At 37.7% G+C, this 22693-nt stretch overlaps 1 protein-coding gene and 1 long non-coding RNA gene across 3 annotated transcripts in view; one reads left to right on the forward strand and one right to left on the reverse strand.

Annotated features, from left to right (window-relative positions):
- The window catches only part of RABGAP1L (RAB GTPase activating protein 1 like), a 716315-nt gene that overhangs the window by 332576 nt on the left and 361046 nt on the right, over positions 1–22693 (reverse strand). The window lies entirely within an intron of this gene.
- Positions 490–6267, forward strand: LOC148110680 (uncharacterized). The gene is made up of 2 exons (XR_015722833.1): positions 490–946; positions 5335–6267. It is a non-coding gene; the product is annotated as an uncharacterized LOC148110680 (long non-coding RNA).

Here is a 22693-nt window from a genome sequence, read left to right on the forward strand (position 1 = left end):
TGCTACTACTGAAAAACTGTTATTATGTCAAAGCTCTTCGGCAGGACCAAGAAAGTACCAGACATTGTGGCAATCCTACAACCACTTTTCAGAAGTAAGGACCATTCCTCTGTAAGTCTTTCTTGGAAGTGCTACAGGAGTTCCACACAAAAATCCACTCACTGTTCAGATACCATCTCTCCAAAAAGCCTTCCTTGACTCCCTGAGATGGGAGTCGTACCCTCCTCTGTGCTCTCATAACACCCTCTACAGTGTTTTACCTGAGCACGGAACACACTAGAAAGCCACCAATGCTTCATCTGTCTCCCCTGTCAGACTGCGAAGGCCTCAAGAAAGCAATTCCCTGTGCACTGTCATCAGTAAGTACTCAAAAAAAATTTTTTTTTGTTGGATGAAAGACAGTCTTTCCCCTTTGAGGGTATTTTGAATTACGTCTGTCTTCCCTGCTCCAAGAAACTGAGGTGGTTCAGTCAAGCAGGAAGAGTTTAAGAGGGCAGACTCGGAGAGTGGCTAAGAAAGTTAAATTCTAACACAGCTGGCTTTCTATCTATATGCTACTTCCCCAAATGTGTGACTCTGAGCAGCTTACTTGTCTAGGCTTCAGCACGCTCACCTTCAAACTGATGACAATCACCGTGGTTATCTCACAGATTTTTGTGAGGATTAAACAAAACCATATATGCAAAGTACCCGGTAGAGTAGCTGACTCACGCTAAATAATGAATAAATGTTTACTGCTGCCGCTGCCAAGAAAAAAGCACACGACAGCAGCAGGAGCGACAGGGTTTAGGAGAGCTGGATCCTACATATCCTGGGACCCTCCTGCTGGACATGGGATCTCAGGTAATGAAGCACAACCTCTATAAGCCGCAGTGTCCTGCTTAACTTTGCCAACTGTGTGGATCAAACAAGATGACAGATGTGAAACCACTATAAAATACTACCAGTAAGTAGATTTTTAAACATGGAGCTCGGCATTTTTTTTACTTTATATATGTCTTTGTAGTGAAAAGCAAATCATTCTCATCTCTGTCTTCTTTATGGAGGTAATGTAAATATTGGTGCTTATTTGCACATTATATTAAGAATGAAAATCTGTTTTCAAAAAGGGGAACTGTGTGTGTGTGTGTGTGTGTGTGTGTGTGTGTGTGTGTGTGTGTGAGAGAGAGAGAGAGAGAGAGAGAGAGAGAGAGAGAGACAGGGAGGGAGACAGTGTGTTTTCAAAAAGGGAGTATTGGTAAGTGTTTTGCCTGGCAAATTATTTAGGTGGAAAAGAAAAAGAATTATTTTAGATTAAGACTTTTTAAAAAAACCACATGAATATATTCCCAGGCAGAAAAAAAAAAAAAAAAAACCTCTTGCACCAAATTATAAGGCCCAGAGGGAACATACTACCTAACGTTTAGGTCCCCAACTTTTAGTACAGTGCCTGATACTTAGAAGGCCATAATGCTTGTGGAACTCAGGACAAATACACCACAGTGAATGATGAACAGTTTCTTCGCTGAATATAAAATACTCATTGTCTATACAACTCAGTTGATAACTATTATGAAATAGTAGCTATCATCTCATGTGGCATCTCTTGGAATACTTCTAGAATACTGTGAGATTTTATGTTGCTATGTAAGCATCTATAAAAGAACTGTGGTAACCCTTTGAAGGCAAGATCCATGCCTTATATTTCCTCTCAAATTTTATATGTCTCAGCATCATGTTTCACATTTAGAGAAATCAATAATTTGTTGATAGCTGATTGATTATATGTGGCAGCCTAACATAATCAGTGAATCCAAGAAAAAAAATTGAGAATAAAAATTTCATCTTGGTACTTACTTTCTGGTTTTAGCTTTATATCTAAAAACTAATGAAACTGTAAATGTTCAATATTATACAAGAGGATTAAAAAGATAATCTGTAATCATCATTTTTGCTACAGGGAAAAAAGATACCCCATAAATAGAAAATTGTATTAAAATATGCATTTCTAAGAAGCTAGGGAGGTTTGTACCTGGGTTCCTAAAGTCTGATGGATACAAGACAGAGCTTTACCTGAGCTGGACTAACCATCTCAGGGAAGGCACTAAAAGTGATAAACATTTTGAAATCCATAATGTTTTTTTAAGAGACAATTTATTTTCTACTAGTGGCAAGATTTGCGGTGACTTTTTTTTTTTTTAACTTAAAACTAATCTCTGGCCATAATTGAACAGTTGTCTGGCTAGACACCAATTTTTTATACCTATCTATCCATTTCTGCACATTTGCACAGATCAGACCAAAACAGCTATATTCTGTGCCACCAAGGATGCCGGCAGTAGAGGAAGAAATAAATTAAGTGCAATTATATGCCCACATTTTGTTGTGAAAACAACTATTCCACATTCATATATTTTTTGGAATAAATATTTTATTAGTGTGGCCATCAATAAAGCAAAAGTAAAAGGATATATGTTATATTAATTCATTTGTTATAATATTGAGATTAAGGCTGGCAATTTCTGTTTGATGGCCTAGAGAATGAGCTATTATATCTAGTGTGGCATGTCTTTATCTTACATATCTTTAAACTGTACTGCTAGTAAAGAACTGTAAGGGCCAAATATAAATTGAGTTGATTTCTGGAACCCTCTGGTTATCACTAAGTATTATGCTTATTATTAGATGCGAAACACTGTACTACGTGCATGTTACTTCAGTCCTCATGGGTTTTAATATTATCCTCATTTCATGATGAGGAAACCAAGGCACAGAGAAGTTAAGTGACTTGTCCTAGATCCCACAAGAGCAGAGCCAGGATTTGAACCAGAATGGCATGGTTTAAAGTTTTGATCTTATACCACCTTACACCAGTTAGAATGGCAAAAACTGACAAGACAAGAAACAACAAATGTTGGAGAGGATGTGAAGAAAGGGGATCCCTCTTACACTGTTGGTGGGAATGCAAGTTGGTACAGCCACTTTGGAAAACAGTGTGAAGGTCCCTTAAAAAGTTAAAAATACAGCTACCCTACTATCCAGCAATTGCACTACTGGGTATTTACCCCAAGGATACAAACGTAGTGAAGAGAAGGGCCATATGCACCCCAATGTTCATAGCAGCATTACCCACAATAGCGAAACTGTGGATGGAGTCGAGATGCCCTTCAACAAATGACTGGATTAAGAAGATGTGGTCCATTTATACAATGGAATATTACTCAGCCATCAGAAAGAACAATTACCCAACATTTGCAGCAACATGGACAGGACTGGAGGAGATTATGCTAAGTGAAATAAGTCAAGCAGAGAAAGATAATTATCATATGGTTTTACTCATTTGTGGAACATAAGAAATAGCAGGAAGATAGATAGGAGAAGGAAGGGAAGAATGAAGGGGGAGTAAACAGAAGGGGGAATGAACCACGAGAGACTATGGACTCTCAGAAACAAACTGAGGGCTTCAGAGGGGAGGGGGGTGGGGGATTGGGATAGGCCAGTGATGGGTATTAAGGAGGGCACATATTGCATGGAGCACTGGGTGCAAATAATGAATCATGGAACACTACATCAAAAACTAAGGATGTACTGTATGCTAACACAACATAATAAAAAATTATTAAAAAATAAAAAATAAAATATTGTTACTGAAAAAAATATAAGGTTTTGATCTTTTTTTTTTTAAGATTTTATTTATTTATTTGACAGAGATAGAGACAGCCAGCGAGAGAGGGAACACAAGCAGGGGGAGTGGGAGAGGAAGAAGCAGGCTCATAGCGAAAGAGTCTGATGTGGGTCTCGATCCCACAACGCCGGGATCACGCCCTGAGCCGAAGGTAGGCGTTTAACCGCTGTGCCACCCAGGTGCCCCTAAGGTTTTGATCTTAATGTGCTATATTATATGTCCATAAAAAAGCAAGCACAAATATATCAATAATTATTAAATTTAATTTTATACTTATGCTATATACTTAAACAAACTGAAATATTTTTTTGCCAAAACCTTCACATAAAACCAAACAATTTTAACTCTCAGCATTCATGGTTCAATACATGACAAAATATTCTAAAATCATGGGTGGACAAACTTTTTTGGTGAAAAGCCAGAGAGTAAACATCTTAGGCTTGTGGTCCCGATATCTCTGTAAGAACTACTCATTCCTGCCTTTGTAGCAAAGACAATAAATAAATGATAAATTTCAAACTTTATTGCAAAACAAGTAACGGGCCAAATTTTGGCCTGAGGGCTTTAGTTTGCTCCCCCTGCTCTAAACAAAAACAATACACACATGAACAAGCGCTCTAATCTGGTGAAATTAGACTAACTGCATTGCTAGAAGTAAGTTGCTTTAAATAATTTATTTGGTTTAAAGCAGTTCTCAACCAGGGGCAATTCTGCCCTCTCGAGGGCAATGTCTGGAGACATTTTGGGTTGTTACAACTAGGGAAGTGGCTTTGAGCAGGTGGAGGTCTGGGACGCGGCTAAACAAATGTCCTGCAATGCATGGGATGACCCCTACAACAAAGACTGAGCCGGCCCATGTCAGGAGTGCTGAGGTTGAAGACCCTTGATTTTAAGGATGCCAATTTATGTAGAAATCTTTTTTACCTATCCTTAAAACAGCTTTCCTATTTGGTCCTGGAATATCCCTATAAAGAATGAAAGGTAGGGATATTTATCTCATTTTCTACAGAAGAAAACTAATATTCAGAGAAGTTAAATAATGCACATCTGTTCATCTATATCAGAGCTAAAACTCATACCCAGATCGTAATGTTTTAAAACCTGTGGTCACCCCCACCCCCATATTTGAAAGGCCTTCGAGATAAGTTTATAATAGTTAAATTTGAAAAGATACTTTTAGAATTGTATTGTCAGAATATGACACTAAAAAAACCACCAAATTCCATATTTTAGGTCTTATTAAGTTGCTTTAAGATTCAATCCTGGGAGGTAGAAAGGAAATTCAGAAATATTAAATTCGTTTTCAGAAATATCCTCGGAGAGGGGCGCCTGGGTGGCTCAGTGCGTTGAGCCTTCGCCTTTGGCTCAGGTCATAATCTCAGGGTCCTGGGATCGAGTCCTGCCTTGGGCTCCCTGCTCAGTGGAGAGTCTGCTTCTCCTGTTCCTCTGACCCTATCCCCACTGCTCATGCTCTCGCTCGCTCTCTCGCTCTCGCTCTCTCTGGAATGAATAAAAGAAATAAAGTACCCTAGGAGAGAATAATAATGAACACATAACTTAGAAAGTAGATTTTCCTGCCATGTTCTCTGCTTACTCATTTACAGTCACCTATCAGTCGCTATATCCTTTTCTTTTCTTTTTTTTTTTAATTTTATTTATTTATTTGACAGAGAGAGAGAGAGACAGCCAGAGACAGAGGGAACACAAGCAGAGGGAGTGGGAGAGGAAGAATCAGGCTACCAGCCGAGGAGCCTGATGCGGGGCTCGAGCCCAGAACACCGGGATCACGCCCTGAGCCAAAGGCAGACGCTTAACGACTGCGCCACCCAGGCGCCCCGCTATATCCTTTTCTACTCAGTTCTTCAATTCCTTTCTTAACTCGTTGGGCAGGGCAGCCCTCAGGTACCCTGCTCTGAAACGACTGAAACTGGAGGTGAACGCAAGGAACTACCGTGAACACTCCCAGGGCACATTTCTGATGGAGGTGGTCTGTACTTTAGTCTGCAGAATCGGGGAACACGGAAGACAGAAGTCCCCCAAAGCCCGGAGTGCTCCTTCTACTGAAATCCAAGCGGGGACGACGACTGCCGAGGCTCAAGTACAGCTTCCGTAAAAGGGAAAGCTTTCGGAGACCCGGGCGGCTCCGTTCTCACCGCGCAGGGCCACGTGCCACAATCAAGAGCCCACGTGAGTTCCCAGGTTGTGCCTTCGGCTCTAGCAACTCTAATTCTCATCAAACGATTTCCCCAGAACCAGAACCAGAACTGGCCAGTTAGGAAAGATACAACACAGAGTGACTCAAATGAAATCAAGACTTCTATCCAATTCTCTAATTTTACCTTCAATTTCACTCGAGTACAAAAAAACTGACTTCTAGCCATCTTTAAATCAGAGACATCTAAACTAATAATATTTCAATTCAGAAAATGTTTTAAGTATATTCTTGATGTGTTATGAGTCCAGGACAGTTTGGTCTCCAGCACAGAAGTTTATTTATAGATACTCCATCCTGAATCATCAAAGGTGTGGATAAGCCCCTTGACAATGCAGTGATTTCAAGTCTCCATCTCTTACACCCAGTATTAAATTATGTGAATTTGTAACTTCTGGCAACCTTTTCTTTCTTTCTTTCTTTCTTTCTTTCTTTCTTTCTTTCTTTCTTTCTTTCTTTCTTTCTTTCTTTCGATGAAGTATATGCTGTGTGTGTGTGTGTGTGTGTGTGTGTGTGTGTGTTTCTGGTTAGTATCTGTTTTTTTAAGGTCTAGTTGAAACATTTAAGTTGAATTTTATATTTCTTTGAAATAGATTAAACCTCTAAGACTCATGTGTTCACGATAATAATGCACAATAGAAAGTACAGTACTTCTTTCAAAAACACACTTAAATAATTTAAGAAACAAAAATAATAAATAATAACAATAAAACTTTTAGAGTATAAAACATAACACATGATTTTTAAATTTCAGTAAATACTTAAGAAATTAAGGAACAGAAGCATAGCTTGAAAGGGATGATGTGATCCATTTATGGATGAGTTTAGTCCTTTCTCTGTCAACGGAGAGCTAGGTTGCTGTCTTCAGACTCATGCTATCATATTCTCTGAGGGGAAAAAACACCTACATTTGTCTAGAGTTTGAGACTCATAAAGACTGAGAAATAAAACTGAAAGAAAACACTTGCCTGAGTTATAAGTCCATAGATTCACCTTCGCTTTATTGTTTTCTCACCCTGCTTCATTACAGCCTCATACAATATCTACAGGAGTTCACCTCTCAACATCATCGTGTCAGTACCTTTTCCATACCAGGAATGACAAATACAAGGTGACACTTAGGAAATTAAGGGCAAGCAGCCTCACACTGGTTTAAAAGACAGGATGGTTAAAAAAGAAAACAAAACTTAAGAGTAGCATCTCCAAATATAACCTGAGAACTTATTTGCAGTAGAGTCCAGATACTTCTAACTTTTACTAATAATTACTCTTCCTTTGTTTAGAAAGATCAGCCAAATCAATTGTGGAGGTCAATAGAATGAAAAATGTCATAGGCAGAATCTTTGTAACTCTAGGGAAACTTAGCAAACCTTGAAAGTGAGACAAAGTTAAATGAGGTAAAGAGGCAAATTTATTAAGCTATATATATATTTGATTCAATGGAAATGTTAACTTATCCTGGCAGTTAAGCTATATACCACCATAAAGAGTTCCTTTAGGCTGAGACAACTCTCTAAATCCCTACAGAAATATGGATCCATTCTTAAGGCCTAGGGTATCATATCCTTCAAGATACATATTGGAAAAGGAGGATTGCTCTGCCATGGGGACTGGCTGCTTTCTGACTGATTTAAGATCATGAGAGCATGGAAGGGCACCTGGGTGGCTCAGTCAGTTAAGTGTGCAACTCTTGGTTTCAGCTCAGGTCATGATCTCAGGGTTGTGATATCGAGCCCTGAGACCAGCTCTGGGCTCAGCATGGAGTCTGCTTGAGATTCTCTCCCTCTCTTTTTACCTCCCCCACCCCCCTCATTTGTGTATAAGCACTCTCACGCATACGCTCTCTCTAAAATAAATAAAAATTTTTAAAAAAGATGATGAGACCATGAATGCCAACAGACCACCACAACAACTTAGGATCAGAGATCAGGCAGTCCTAGGGCTACTACTTCAGCCCTCTTCTGTAGAACAAGAAAGCATTCTAGCTTGGTCCCTGCATTTTAACTCTTCCCAACTTAAAGAGTTCTATTGCAGTCTTTCACAGCTACTTCCTCATCATCTCCTAAAGGGAAAAGGGATAAGGAAAAATTCTCCTCTCCCCTCAGTTTTCACCAAAAATGAACAAAGAAATTTTAAGTAATACAAAGGCAAGGAGAGTTCATTTCTGCCACTCTCTGAGGCCCTGACATGTCTAAACATCTATTTAATCTTGCACAGTTAGTTGTGTCGTGACCTCCTTTTTCATATAAAAGGTCTACCATGGAGCCCCATATCAGCTACCTTGGTGCTTTCTGGAAAGGGTATGCTGTTTTGTCTCAGCCTAAGGAAACACACTCCTTCAGTATCTATCATATTCTTACCAATTCCTGTAATTTTGCTCTTGCTCCTCTACTATGACGCAGACTCTAAGCCCTTCCCTTACCAAAATCATCTTTACCCACATAAAGTCCATCACCTTTGATGCTATTTATCTACTGAAGACCAAAAGTAAAAATTTCCCCCTCCTTAAAACTTCCCCCCAACTGAGAGTCAACTGATAATTTATTGGCATGGATTAGATATTATTTTCCTATATAAATACTACTTCTATGTAATCACACCACTGATCACACCAAACGTTAAGGAAAAGGAACCTTATATTTTTCTTTTTGGCACATAATAGATGCTCAACAAATGTTTGTTATATGAATCCCGTAACATGATTACAATGTTTTACTTTACATATATTATAGGAGTTCAATAATTACTTGGTATTTAAATGAGTAAGGGAAATTACTGCAAGGGCTTTTGCTATAAAGCTATTGAAGGATATCCTGTCTATAGTATAAACACAGAGTGTTTTAAGGATTAAAGAATGTTGACATTACTCTAGGGTAGGTTAAGCAATGATGGGAAACAGTTAAAATTGAGTATGAAAGATAATTTGTTCATTGGCATACTTGTAATCCTTTTTAAAAGGCTCTAAATATGTATTTCATTTATTTAATATGTGTATTATTACTTTATAATGCTTAACTATAAACAAAACTCTCATTTATGGAAAAAGTATAATTATGAAAGAATGCTTGCTATTTTCTCTATTTTCTTTAGCCATGACCAAGGGAAGCCTATCAGGACATACTGCAGTGCCATAAGCCAAGCACCCTCTTGCTTATTCTAACTGCTGGAAACCTAATTAAGAAGCAATAAACAATTCCCTGCATGCTGGCCTTAGAAACTCCAAGTGTAAGCAAAAATACAACAACGTGAAAAAGGTTATATAACTATCACTATTTATTATTATCTCAAGCATTATTAAGCACCAAAAGGCAAAGAGTTGTCACCAACTAAATTTAAAGAGGACTTTTTTCTTCCTTTAAACAAGATAAGATGTGGTAAGATATGTGATTATGTGACACCCCCCCAACCATGAACATATTTTCAGAGAATCCTCACTTTAGAGGAAAATGATCATTTTTAACTTCTAGGAATGTACTTTGCCTAAAATTGAAAGAAATTATTTCAAACAAGATGTCTTTTTACAGAAAGTAATTACAGTGTATAAATCAAACCAAACACTTCATCCTATGATACATATTATACCATATTTTACTTTGGAAGTAAAAGTACTGCTTTTTGAAAATCTGCCATCACAAAATTTCAAGACGCTCACATGCAAATGCCAAGGGGACACAGTTGATTACCATTACTTTAATTGATTTCAGTTTTACAGTCACCAGGTCAGAAACAGGATAGTTTAACCTAATCATGAATATAGTGCAAGAAACACTTATAGGTACTTCCTTTAAAAGGGGGAGGAGAACTTGGGGAGCCTGGATGGCTCAGTCACTTAGGCATCTGATTCTTGGTTTCAGCTCAGCTCATGATCTTGGGGTCCTATTGGGATAAGCCTGCATCTGGCTCCACACTCAGTGAGAAGTCTCCTTGGGATTCTCTCTCCCCCTCCCTTCTGCCCTCCCCCCCCACGCTCTTTTTCTTTCTCAAATAAATAAATAAATAACCCTTAAAAACAGCAACAACAACAAAGGGAGGAGAACTTTAGATTAAGCAGGTTCATTATCCTGAAAAAAGAAAAACCCATAAAATTAAGGAAAAGGTACATAGGCTTTTTCAGAAAAGGAAAATGAGTGATGGCTCAATTTTTAAAAATAATAATACCAAAGATTTGGTCTAACTTGCAAAAGTAATTAGCTTATATTTGAAAAACAGTGGTGATCCAAATGAAGAGAACAAAATGAAATTACAAAAACCTGCTGAATTTGACTACCAATCAATTCATTTTTGAGGCTATACTAGAAGTAACTAAAAGAACACTAAATTAACATTATCAATTAAGTGACAAACTTTGATTATTAATCTCTAAGAGAAGGAATACTAATTGTAATTGTGGTTCTGTGATTCCTATTGAGGAATTCCACATCTAAGTGAGAAATAATGGTCTACAGTCTTCTTTTTCTGTACTGTCCTTGTTTTTCTTATCAGGGTAATACTAGGTTCATTAAATGTGTCAGGAAGCATTCCATCCAATCTTCTGGAAGAGACTGTATACAAAAAAATGGTGTTAATTCTTCTTTACATGTTTGGTAGAATTCTCCAGTGATATACTGGAACTAGAGATTTCTTTTAAAGAGTTTTTAAATTACAACTTCAATTTCTTCAGTGGTTAATGGGCTATTCAGATTATTTCATCTTGGTTGAGTTTTGGCAGTTTGTATTTTTTAAGAAATTGATTCATTTCTTCTAAATTATCCATAAATGGGTAGAAAGTTGCTTATAGTATTCCTTTGTTATCTTTTTAATGTCTGCAGGCTCTGTACTGATAACCCCTATTTCATTCCTAATATTGCTGATTTGTATCTTTTCAACTTTTTTTCAGTCTTATCAGAAGTTTACTAATATTATTGTTTTTTAAGAAATTCGCTTTTTGTTTCACTACTTCTATTTTTTTATTGCTGAAGTATATTTGGACAATTAAGAATTATATATATTTAAGGTATATAATTTGATTATTTGATCCACATATATATTGTGAGATAATCACCACAGTCAAGCAAGTTAACATACCCACCTCTTCAAAGATGACATTTTCTTTTTTGTGGTGAGAACACTTAAGATCTACCCTCTACCCTAGCAAGTTTCAAGTATACAATATTGTTAATTACAGTCACATTACAGCACATTAAACTGATAGTATTTATTCATCTTGCAAAACTGAAACTTTGTCCCTCAACCAACATTATCTCATCCATTTCTCCCTTCCCCCCAGATCCTGGTAACCACCTTCTACTCTCTGCTTCTATGATGTAGACTATTTTTGATTCCAAATCTAAAGGAGAAGCCATGTTTGTCTTCCTGCATCTGGCTTATTTCACTTAGCATGATATCCTCCAGGTTCATCCACGTTGTTACAAATGGCAGGATTTTGTTTTTTTTAAAAGGGTCTCTCTATATAAAATCACATTTTCCTTATCCATTCATCTGTTGATGGACACTCGGGTTGTTTCCATTATCTTCACTATTGTAAATAATCACGAAATAAACAGTAGTGCAGCAATCTCTCAAGATGCTAATTTTCATTTCCTTTGGTTATATACCCCAAAAAGAAATTGCCGGATCATATGGCAGTTTTATTTTTCCTTTACTAAGGAACCACCATACTGTTTTCTTTTCTTTTTTTCTTTTTTAAGATTTTATTTATTTGAGAGAGAGAGTGAGCACGAGCAGGGCCAGGGGTGCAGAGACAGACGGAGAAGCAGACTCCCCACTCAGCAGGGAGCCTGATGCAGGGCTCCATCCCAGGATCTTGGGATCATGACCTGAGCCGAAGGCAGACACTTAACCAACTGAGCCACCCCGGTGCCCCCATAGTGTTTTTCATATAACTGTAACAATTTACATTACCACCAAGACCATACAAGGTTCCCTTTGCCACAACAATAGCCATTCTAACAGGTATGAGTGATATGTCACTGTGATTTTTTAAAATTTTTTATTATGCTATGTTATTCACCATACAGTACATCATTAGTTTTTGATGTAGTGTTCCATGATTCATTGTTTGCATATAACACCCAGTGCTCCATGAAATACATGTCCTCCTTAATACTCATCACCGGCCTAGCCCAATCCCTCAACCTCCCCCCCCCCAACGCCCGAAACCCTCAGTTTGTTTCCCAGAGTCCATAGTCTCTCATGGTTCCTTCCCCCTTTTGTTTACCCCCCCCTTCATTCTTCCCTTCCTTCTCCTATCAATATCCCTGCTATTCCTTATGTTCCACAAATGAGTGAAACCATATGATAATTGTCTTTCTCTGCTTGACTCATTTCATTTAGCATAATCTCCTCCAGACCCGTCCATGTTGCTGCAAATGTTGGGTAATCGTTCTTTCTGATGGCTGAGTAATATTCCCTTGTATATATGGACCTGTGATTTTGATTTGCATTTCCCTGACAATAAGTGAAGGTGTACATATGTCACAAACCTGTTGGCCATTTGATGTCTTCTTTGGAAAAATGTCTACTGAGGTCCTTTGCTCATTTTTGATCAGCTCATTTGTTTTTTGTTTGATTGTTTGCGGTTCAGTTGTAGGAGTTCCTTATATATTTTGGATATTAACCCTTTATAAAATATATGGTTTGCAAATATTTTCTACCATTCCACTGATTGCCTTTTTGTTTCCTTTGCTAGATAGAAGCTTCTTAGTTTGATGCAATCTCGTTTGTCTATTTTGCTTTTGTGCCTGTGCTTTTGATGTCCTATTCAAAAAATCATTGCCCAGACCAATGGTAAAGAGCTTTCTCCCCACCGTGTTTTCTTCTAGGAGATATATGGTTTCAGGTCTTACATTTAAAAGTCTTTAATGCATTGTGAGTTGGTTTTTGTATATGGTGTTACATACGTATCCAATTTCATTCTTCTCCATGTGAATATCCAGTTTTCCCAACATCATTTACTGAAAAGACTATCCTTTTCCCATTCTGTGTTGTTGGCACCATTGTCAAAAACTGGTTGACCATGGAAGTGTAGATTTATTTCTGGATGTTCCATTGGCTTATCTGTCTGATTTTATGCTAGTACTATACTGTTTTGATTACTGTATATTTGTAATATATTTTGAAATGAGTAAGTGTTATGCCTCCAGCTTTGTTCTTTTTCGAGATGTTTTAACTATTCAGGGTCTTTTAAGAATCGTATGATTTTTAGGGTTTTTTCCCTATTACTACAAGGAATGCCATTTGAATTATGACAAGAATTGCAATGAATCTGTAGACAGCTTTAGGTAATACAGACATTTTAACAATATTAATTCCTCCAATCTATGAATTGGGATATCTTCCCATGTATCTGTTTCTGCTTTAATTTCCTTCATCAACATTTAATAATTTTCAATGTACAAGTCTTTTACCCTTTGGTTAAGTTCATTCCTACATATTTTTCCTTCTTTTTTGTTACTACTGTGAATGGGATTACTTAATTTCCTTTTCAGATAGTTTGTTGTTTGTGTATAGAAACATGACTGATTTTTATATATTGATTTTGTATTCTGCATAACAGTTTTTTGGTTGAGTCTTAATGTTTTCTCCATATAAGATCATGTCATTTGTAAACATAAGTAATTCTAATTCTTCCTTTCCAGCTTGGATGGCTTTTATTTCTTTTTCTTGTCTAATGGCTCAGTCTGGAACTTCCAGTACTGTGTTGAAAAGAAGTGGCAAGAGTGGGCATCCTTACCTTATACTAGATCTTAAATGTCAGCTTCTCATATATGGACTTTATTGTGTTGTGGTAAGATTCTCCTACACCTATTTCATTGAGAGTTAAGTACCAGGCATCTCTTGTAGAGCAGCTCTAGTGGTGACAAACCCTGTCAGTTTTTGTTTGTCAAGGAAAGACTTTTATATCCCCTCCCCTTCATTTTTAAAGAATAATTTTGCCAGGTATAATATTCTTCGTTGGCAGGTTTTCTTCTTTCAATACTTTGAATATATCATTCCACTCTCTCCTGGCCTGCAAGCTTCATGCTGAGAAATCCACTGATAGTTTTATAGAAATTTCCTTACATGTAATGAGTTGCTTTTCTCTTGCAGCCTTCAAAACTCTCCCTTTCTCCTTGACTTTTGACAATGTGATTATAATATATCTCAGTGAAATATCTGGGATGATACTACTTGGAGACTTTTGAGTTTCATGAGTCTGGACTTCCATTTCTCTCTGCAGATTTTGTTTTTAGGCATTATATCTTTCAGGACTTTTTTCTGCTGCTTTTATAATCTCTTCCCCTTCTGGGACTCCCATAATACATAGATTAGTTCTTTTTGATGGTCTCTCATAAATCCCATAGGCTTTTTTCACTCTTTTTCATTCTTTTTTCTTTTTCTCTTCTGCTTAGGTAATTTCAAATGATCTGATTACAACTTTGGGAGTCTACTGTTGAAGCTCTTTATTGCATTTTACTATTTGATTCACTGAATTCTTCAGTTCCAAAATTATTGTTTGGTTCTTTTTATGATTTTTCTTTGTTGCATCTCCTACTTTGGCCATGTATTGTTTTCCTGATTTCATTGAGTTGTTCTCTTGTAGCTCACTAGGCTTCCTTAAAACAATTATTTTGAATTAATAGGCAATTCACAGATCTCCATTTCATTGGCATTAGTTACTAGAAAATTACTGTGTTCCTTTGGTGGTATCATTTTCTTGGATTTTTCATGTTTCTTGTAGCCCTGCACTGACATCTGCACGTTTGAAGGCCAGTCATCTCCAGACTTTACAGATTGGCTTCAGTGGGGAAAGACCTTCATCCACAGATGAGTATGAGGACACTGGCTGGGTGGGGGTATGGTGGTGCTGGCTCCATGAGGATATAGCAGATCTGGGTTCTGGGAGACAGCAGCAGTGTATTCTCTATGAAGCTCTGCCAAATGAGGTCACCAACAGAAAAGACTGTAGGAGTCCTCAGCAATCAATGTTGTGGGTGTCCTCAGTGGTAAATGCTTGTGGAGTCTTCTTGTTCTCCTTTTCCCCCATAGGGGGAAATAATGGCCTAATGGCCTTGAGTCTGACATGGAGGTACACATATGGAAGCAGTAGGATCTGGGGCACTTGTGCCAGTGGGGACACACATGTACGGTGGAGGTGCACAGAGAGCAGCCATGAAGCTCAGGGGCAAGTAGAACCACTGCAGATCCTAGGACAAAGGTGTGGATGCATTTCCTGTGGCAGTGGCACCAGCATTCAAGGTATGGGCATGTATGGAGCCAAGGTCCAGGGCTGGGGGAACAGAATGACCACAGAGCCTGGACCAGAGTGCAGGTGCACTTACTGTAGTGGTGGCACTGATGTCCAAGGCATGGGCATGTGCTGAGTAGTTGTGGAGCCAGGGTCCAGGACATGGATATGGCTGTACAAAGTGAGTGCTGACTCTGGCTCCAGAGGGCATTCAGCATTCCTGGGAAGAGGGGGAGATGCAAAGGAGTTCAGCAGTATGAATTCTGGGTAGCTCTGCCAGCTGGGTTCAGGGTCAATGAAGACTGCAGGGGTCCTCTGTGGAGAAAGCTGCCAGTATCTACAGGGGTAATGAGAATTGCTGGGTTTCTCCTGTTCTCCTTTTTCCCCTAGGATAAGGTCACACCAAGGGGATGAGGTAACACAGGCAAAATGTTTCTTAAGTTTTTCTATGTAGGATTCCCAGTTTCTATGTTCAACAGGGGGCTTCTGCAGCTCCCCTACTGTACTCCAGAGCTCTCCCAGGGCTATTTTCATTGGCATATAGTTGGGACTTTTTAACTGAAGTATAGTTGATATACAATGTTATATTAGTTCCAAGTACACAACATAGTGATTTGACAATTCTATACGTTATACAATGTTCACAATGAGTGTAGTTATTATCTTTCATCATACAAAGTTATTACAATATTATTGACTATATTGCCTTTGCTACACTTTTCATCCCTGTGACTTACTTATTTTACGACTGGAAGTTTGTATGTCTTAATCCCCTTCACCTATTTTGTCCATCATTCCTCCTTCCTTCTGGAAACCACCATTTGTTCTCTGTATTTATGAGTCTGTTTCTGTTTTGTTCGTTCATTTGATTTGGCTTTTTGGATTCTACATGTAAGTGAAATCATATGGTATTTGTCTTTGTCTGACGTTTCACTTAGCATAGTACCCTCTAGGTCCATCAATATTGTTGTGAATAGCAAGAGTTCATTCTTTTTTTATGGCTGAGAAATACTCCACTGTATTTATATACACCACATCTTTATCTGGTCATCTACTGATGGGCACTTAGGTTGCTTCCATGTCTTGGCTATCGTAAATAATACTACAATAAACACAAGGGTGTATGTATCTTTTTGAATTAGTGCTTCATTTTCTTTGGGTAAATACCCAGCAGTGGAACTACTGGATTGTACGATATTTTTAGTTTTAGTTTTTTGAGGAAACTCCATATTATTTTCCATAGCAGCTGCACCAATTTACATTCCCACCAACAGTGCACAAGGGTTCCCTTTTCTCCACATCTTCACCAACACTTGTTATTTCCTGTTTTGTTTTTTAATAACAGCCATTCTGACAGGTATAAGGTTATATTTCATTATGGTTTTGATTTGCATTTCTCTGATGATTAATAATGGTGAACATCTTTCACATGTCTGTTGGCCATCTGTTATGTCTTCTTTAAAAAAATGTCTATTGCGATTCTCTGCCCATTTTTTTAGTTGGCTTATTATCTGTGTGTGTGTGTGTCTTGAGTTGTATAAGTTCTTTATATATTTTGGATATTTGCCCCTTATCAGATACGTCATTTGCAAATATCTTCTCTCAGTCAGTAGATTGCTTTTTTGTTTTGTTGATGGTTTCCTTCACTGTGCAAAATGTTTTTTAGTTTGATACAGTCCCAATTTTTTATTTTGTTTTTGTTTCTCTTGCCTGAGGAGACATATCCAGAGAAATGTTGCTAAGGCCAATGTCCAAGACATTAGCGCCTATGTTTTCTTTTAGCAGTTCTATGGTTTCAGGTCTCACACTAAAGTCTTTCATTCATTTTGAGTTTATTTTTGATATGGTGTAAGAAAGCATTCCAGTTTCGTTCTTTTGCATGTAGCTATCCAATTTTCCCAACACTGTTTATTGGGGAGACTACCTTCTCCCCACTGTATAATTCTGCCTCCTTTCTTATAGATTAGCTGATCATATAAGCATGGGTTTGCTTTTGAACTCTCTGCTCTATTCTATCAATCTATAGGTCTACTTTTGTGTGAGTACCATACAGTTTTAATTACCACAGCTTTGTAGTATATCTTGAAACCTGGGATTGTGATACCTACAGCTTTGTTCTTCTTTCTCAAGACTGTTTTGGCTATTCAAGGTCTTTTGTGGTTCCTTACAAATTTTAGGATGTTTGTTCTAGTTTTGTGAAAAACGTTATTGGAATTTTGAGAGGGACTGCACTGAATCTGTAGACTGTAGATTACTTTGGGTAGTATGAACATTTTAACAATATTAATTATATTAACAATATTAATTAATATTAACAATATTAATTAACATTAATGATATTAATTCTTCCAATGCATATCTTTCTATTTGTTGGTGCTACCTTCCATTTCTTTCATCAATGTCTTACAATTTTCAAAGTATAGATCTTTCACCTTGTTGGTTAAATTTATTCTTAGCTATTTTTATTCTTTTTGATGCCATTATAAATGGGATTGTTCTCCAAATTTCTCTTTCTACTCCTTCATTATAAGTGTACAGAAATAATAGATTTGGTATACTTCAACTTTACTGAACTCATTTATTAGTTCTTTTTTTGTAGGTGGAGTCTCTAAGATTAATAGTATCATGTCATCTGCAAATGGTGAAAGTTTTACTTCTTCCTTAACAATTTAGATGCTTTTTTCCTTTTTTAAAAAATTTTTTTTATTATATAATGTTAGTCACCATACAGTACATCCCTGGTTTCTGATGTAAAGTTCGATGATTCATCAGTTGCGTATAACACCCAGTGCACCATGCAATACGTGCCCTCCTTACTACCCATCACCAGTCTATCCCATTCCACCACCCCCTCCCCTCTGAAGCCCTCAGTTTGTTTCTCAGAGGCCATAGTCTCTCATGCTTCATTCCCCCTTCTGATTACCCCCCCTTTCTTTATCCCTTTCTTCTCCTACCGATCTTCCTAGTTCTTATGTTCCATAGATGAGAGAAATCATATGATAATTGTCTTTCTCTGCTTGACTTATTTCACTTAGCATTATCTCCTCCAGTGCCATCCATGTTGCAGCAAATGTTGAGAACTTGTTCTTTCTGATAGCTGAGTAATATTCCATTGTATATATGGACCACAACTTCTTAATCCAGTCATCTGTTGAAGGGCATCTCGGTTCCTTCCACGATTTAGCTATTGTGGGCAATGCTGCTATGAACATTGGGGTGCATATGGCCCTTCTCTTCACTACGTCTGTATCTTTGGGGTAAATACCCAGTAGTGCAATGGCTGGGTCATAGGGTAGCTCAATTTTTAACTTTTTAAGGGACCTCCACACTGTTTTCCAGAGTGGCTGTACCAACTTGCATTCCCACCAACAATGTAGGAGGGATCCCCTTTCTCCACATCCTCTCAAGCAATTGTTGTTTCTTGCCTTGTCAATTTTTGCCATTCCAACTGGTGTAAGGTGGTATCTTAGTGTGGTTTTGATTTGAATTTCCCTGATGGCTAATGATGTTGAACATTTTTTCATGTGTCTGTTAGCCATTTGTAGATGCTTTTTTCTTTTTGTTGTCTGATTGCCATGACTAGGCCTCCCAGTATTCTGTTGAAAAAAAGTGGTGACATCCTTGTCTTGTTTCTTGTTCCTGATCTTACAGAAAAACTTGGCAGCTTTTCACCATTAAGTATGCTGTTAGCTGTTGATTTCTCATATATAGCCTTTGGTATGTAGTTGTTTATTCATTGTTTTCGTTGTTTCTGTCAGGGGAGCGAGCATTGGGATCTGCCATTTGCTGGCCTCACTCTCCTCTATTGTTTTCTTATTTTTAATGCCCTGATTCTGTTTTTATCATTATTGTTTCCATCCTTCTACTTGCTTTGACTTTATCTCCTTTTAATTTCTTGGGTAGGAACTTAGGTTCCTTTTTTTTTCTTTTAAGATTTATTTATTTATTTGAGGGAGGAGGGGCAAAGGGAGAGGAGAAAGAAAATCCCAAGCAGAATTCACACTGAGAATGAAGCCCAACATGGGGCTCGATCCCACAACCCATGAGATCATGATCTGAGCGGAAATCAAGAGTCAGATGCTTAACCGACTGAGCTACCCAGGTGCCTCAGGAACTTAGGTTTTTTGAGGGAGTAAACTACATTACCAATTTGAGACCTTTAATAATTTCTAATTATAAAGCATTTAATGCTATACAGATTTTCCTGTCAGGAATGGTTTAGCTACCTCTGACATATTTTGATATTTTGATATGTTTTATTTTCATTATCATTCAACTACATGTTTTTTTTTTAAATTTCCTTTGCTACTTCCTCTTTGACCCATAAATCATTTTTCTTCCTGTTGCTTGTACTTTTGTTATTGAATCCATTATTGTCAGATAATATGCTCTGTATGATTTCAGTTCTTTTAAATTTGTTGATGCTTGTCTTATGGCCTAGAATATGGTCTATCTTGGTGAATGTTCCACTTGTATGCTGGCATTGTTGGGTTACATGTTTTATATGTATGTGCCAGTTAGATTCCATTGGCTGATTATATTGTTCAGATCTTTTATATTTCTACCAACTTTCTGTCCAGTAGTTCCATCAGTTGCTGATAAGGGAGTCCTGGGTCCATTTACATTTAACATAATTTCTACAGTAGCTACACCCACCTTACTTTATTCTTTTGTCCAGTGAATATACATTAATGAATATTGAGCAGGTATACTAAACACACAGCAGCAGTCACTGATTGGCTGAATTTCAGAAGCCTAAGGCTGTCATTGACTTGCTAACTTTCAGAAGTGTAGTCACTGGAGTGAGGCTGTATATTGACTGGCTGGTATTCAAAGGCATGGCCACTGGAGTGAGGCTGCCATTGATTGGCTGATTTTCACAGCATGTGTACTGATCCAGAGCTATTTCTAATTAATGATGGTTACTTCTTCATAACTTGGGACTTCAGGCAAAGAACAGCCGTTTTCTTTCTTGAACATAAAAATTAAGTACTTTTAATTCTCAGTTCCCTTCAGAATAATCTGTAGGAGAGACCATAAAGGACTACACAGATCTTTATTTCTGGAGGTCTGATTTTCAGCCAGTGTTCATTCAAATGCATTAAGGGCCAATTACTGTGGTGGAAAAAATAGCTCTAACTGCCACATCTGTATATTTGTTGAAAAATGTTTAATACATGATATTTAGTGCATCTGAATACAGGCAATATAGGACACACAACAACATCATTAAATACAGGAGGCCTGGCTACCCTAACTGTGAGGGAATGTGTGTGTCTTGATAAAGACTTTGGACTTCCGACAGTAAGAACCATGGACAGTTGAGAAACAGGAGAAAGATGTGAGTTGACTAATGTTAGACAGGTGGGTTTGGGGGAATGGCTCAGTAATGACCGTAGAAGTGAGATTAGTTTAAATATAACAGGAACCTATTAAAAAATTTAAAAATGAGATCCCTCAACTATTATAAGGGCACCTCCTTAAACTAAGAGTAGGGAGGATAGAGGAAGGTGTTATAAACTAAATCAGAGTTTGTCCTCTGGCTAATTTTAGTCTTCAAGGGTTTCAGACTGGTGTAGTGCTGAACTCCTATTTAATGGCTAAGCTAACTCCTCTACACTATTTATAGGAAAAAGCCTAAGCTTCTGGAATTAGTTTAAGGGATTCAGGAACAAGTTGCTTGGCTTTTCAAAAGTTTTATCTTTCCAGCTTTTTCCATTTCTTGAGCTCTCAAGAGCTATTACTAAAAGCCTAAGGCTTTCCATTCATCTCTACACAATTCTAAACTCTAGCCTAGAGTGGTGAACAAGTTTGTATAAATTCAAAGTGGCTTTTCTCTTCACCAGCATTCTAGGTATGAATACCTATGTAGGACTGCATTGCAATATTTAAAGTCTAGTCTCCTCTTTTAGTGCATTCTTACTCTTTCAAGTATCTAATGCAACCACCTTCCCTGTCCTCCAAAGCCAAGAAAATTCCGAATTTTATTTTCCATAATTTTCATTACAAAGAAAATAGTCAAAATAATGTACCACCCTGTGGAAAGAAGGCTGCCTCTTCTATCTTCTTTTGAGAACCGCTGGTATATGGGGGGAAACTATATGTTTAAGAAGAGTAAGGTGCAGAATAATAAGAGTTGTTAGCAAAAACTGCCAACAGAGTAGCCTTTCGCTTCACCAGCACTGTAGAGTAGGTGATAACCTAGCAGATGGATTTGAGGGCAATCTAGTTTTCCTCGCTTTGCTTCACTGTTCACAGGGGAGTCAAGGACAGGGGTTCAGGTATATTGACAAAATGACTTAACATATGCTATATAACATCTGCCCGTACTATTTGAGGAATCAGTCGTTGAATTTTTAAATATTCATGGTGTAAATTTTTATACTTGTGAGATTTTCTTTTTTCAATCTAGGTCAATGTTGTAGTTTTAAAATTATTTTTTAAACCTTTTTGGCACTTCTAACTAAGCTTGTAAAATACCAACTGGAGGTTCAGGTATACTTTTAGTGTTTCTTCAACATATGCAGCTAAAATAACAGCAAGTGGTTACTGAGTGTCAAACTTAAAAATCAAAAAAGTGATAAAGAGTCAGAATGTGAGGCTTCAGTAGTAGTTAAATTTTCTTACCAAGATGAATTAGTTAAGCGAAATGACGGGAATCCAGGTAAGTACTGAGATACTAGAAGATGGGTACCATACAGAAGCCCTCTGCAAATTTATGTGGGGATGAACACAGCACATCTCAGAAACAGTGAAGAGGAGAGGTTTTACTTTTCTGAAAAACTCAGAGAATAGTTCTATTTGTAAAATGGCATGGCAAATTCAGGTGATTATTATTATTATATTTCCCTCTAACAACACTAAGCACATAGTATGATACATCATAAATAAAGAAGTTCAGAGTTTCTTCAAGATTTCTACTCATCGTCTTAAAAATCCTGGTAAACAGGACTTTTAAGGATTATACGGCACTCTAACAAGAGAAACTATCATTTCACAAGCAAGTTAAGAAGACAAACATTTTTTTTTTTAAGATTTTATTTATTCATTTGACAGAGAGAGAGACAGCCAGCGAGAAAGGGAACACAAGCAAGGGGAGTGGGAGAGGAAGAGGCAGGCTCATAGCGGAGGAGTCTGATGTGGGGCTCGATCCCAGAATGCCGGGATCACGCCCTGAGCTAAAGGCAGACGCTTAACGACTGCGCTACCCAGGTGCCCCAGAAGACAAACAATTTAATTAACATTATACATATAGCAGAGTTTAGAAATCTTAGATTATTTGGCTTCACTCTGTAGATCATGCTTTCCATTAATTACCTTTGCCCTGAGAAATTATCCATACAGGCTCCAATGGGAGATGTGACATCAATCTGGGAAATGACCCATGAAGTTATTTCTTTTTTTTATTATTATGTTATGTTAGTCACCATACAGTACATCATTAATTTTTGATGTAGTGTTCCATGATTCATTGTTTGCGCATAACACCCAGTGTTGCATGCAAGGCGTGCCCTCCTTAATACCCACCACTGGGCTAGCCCATCCCCCCGCCCCTCTAAAACCCTCAGTTTGTTTCCCAGAGTCCATAGCC

Source organism: Ursus americanus, chromosome 2 (assembly GCF_024610735.1).
Source record: "Ursus americanus isolate L20-20 chromosome 2, mUrsAme1.1.p, whole genome shotgun sequence".
NCBI lineage: Eukaryota > Metazoa > Chordata > Mammalia > Carnivora > Ursidae > Ursus > Ursus americanus.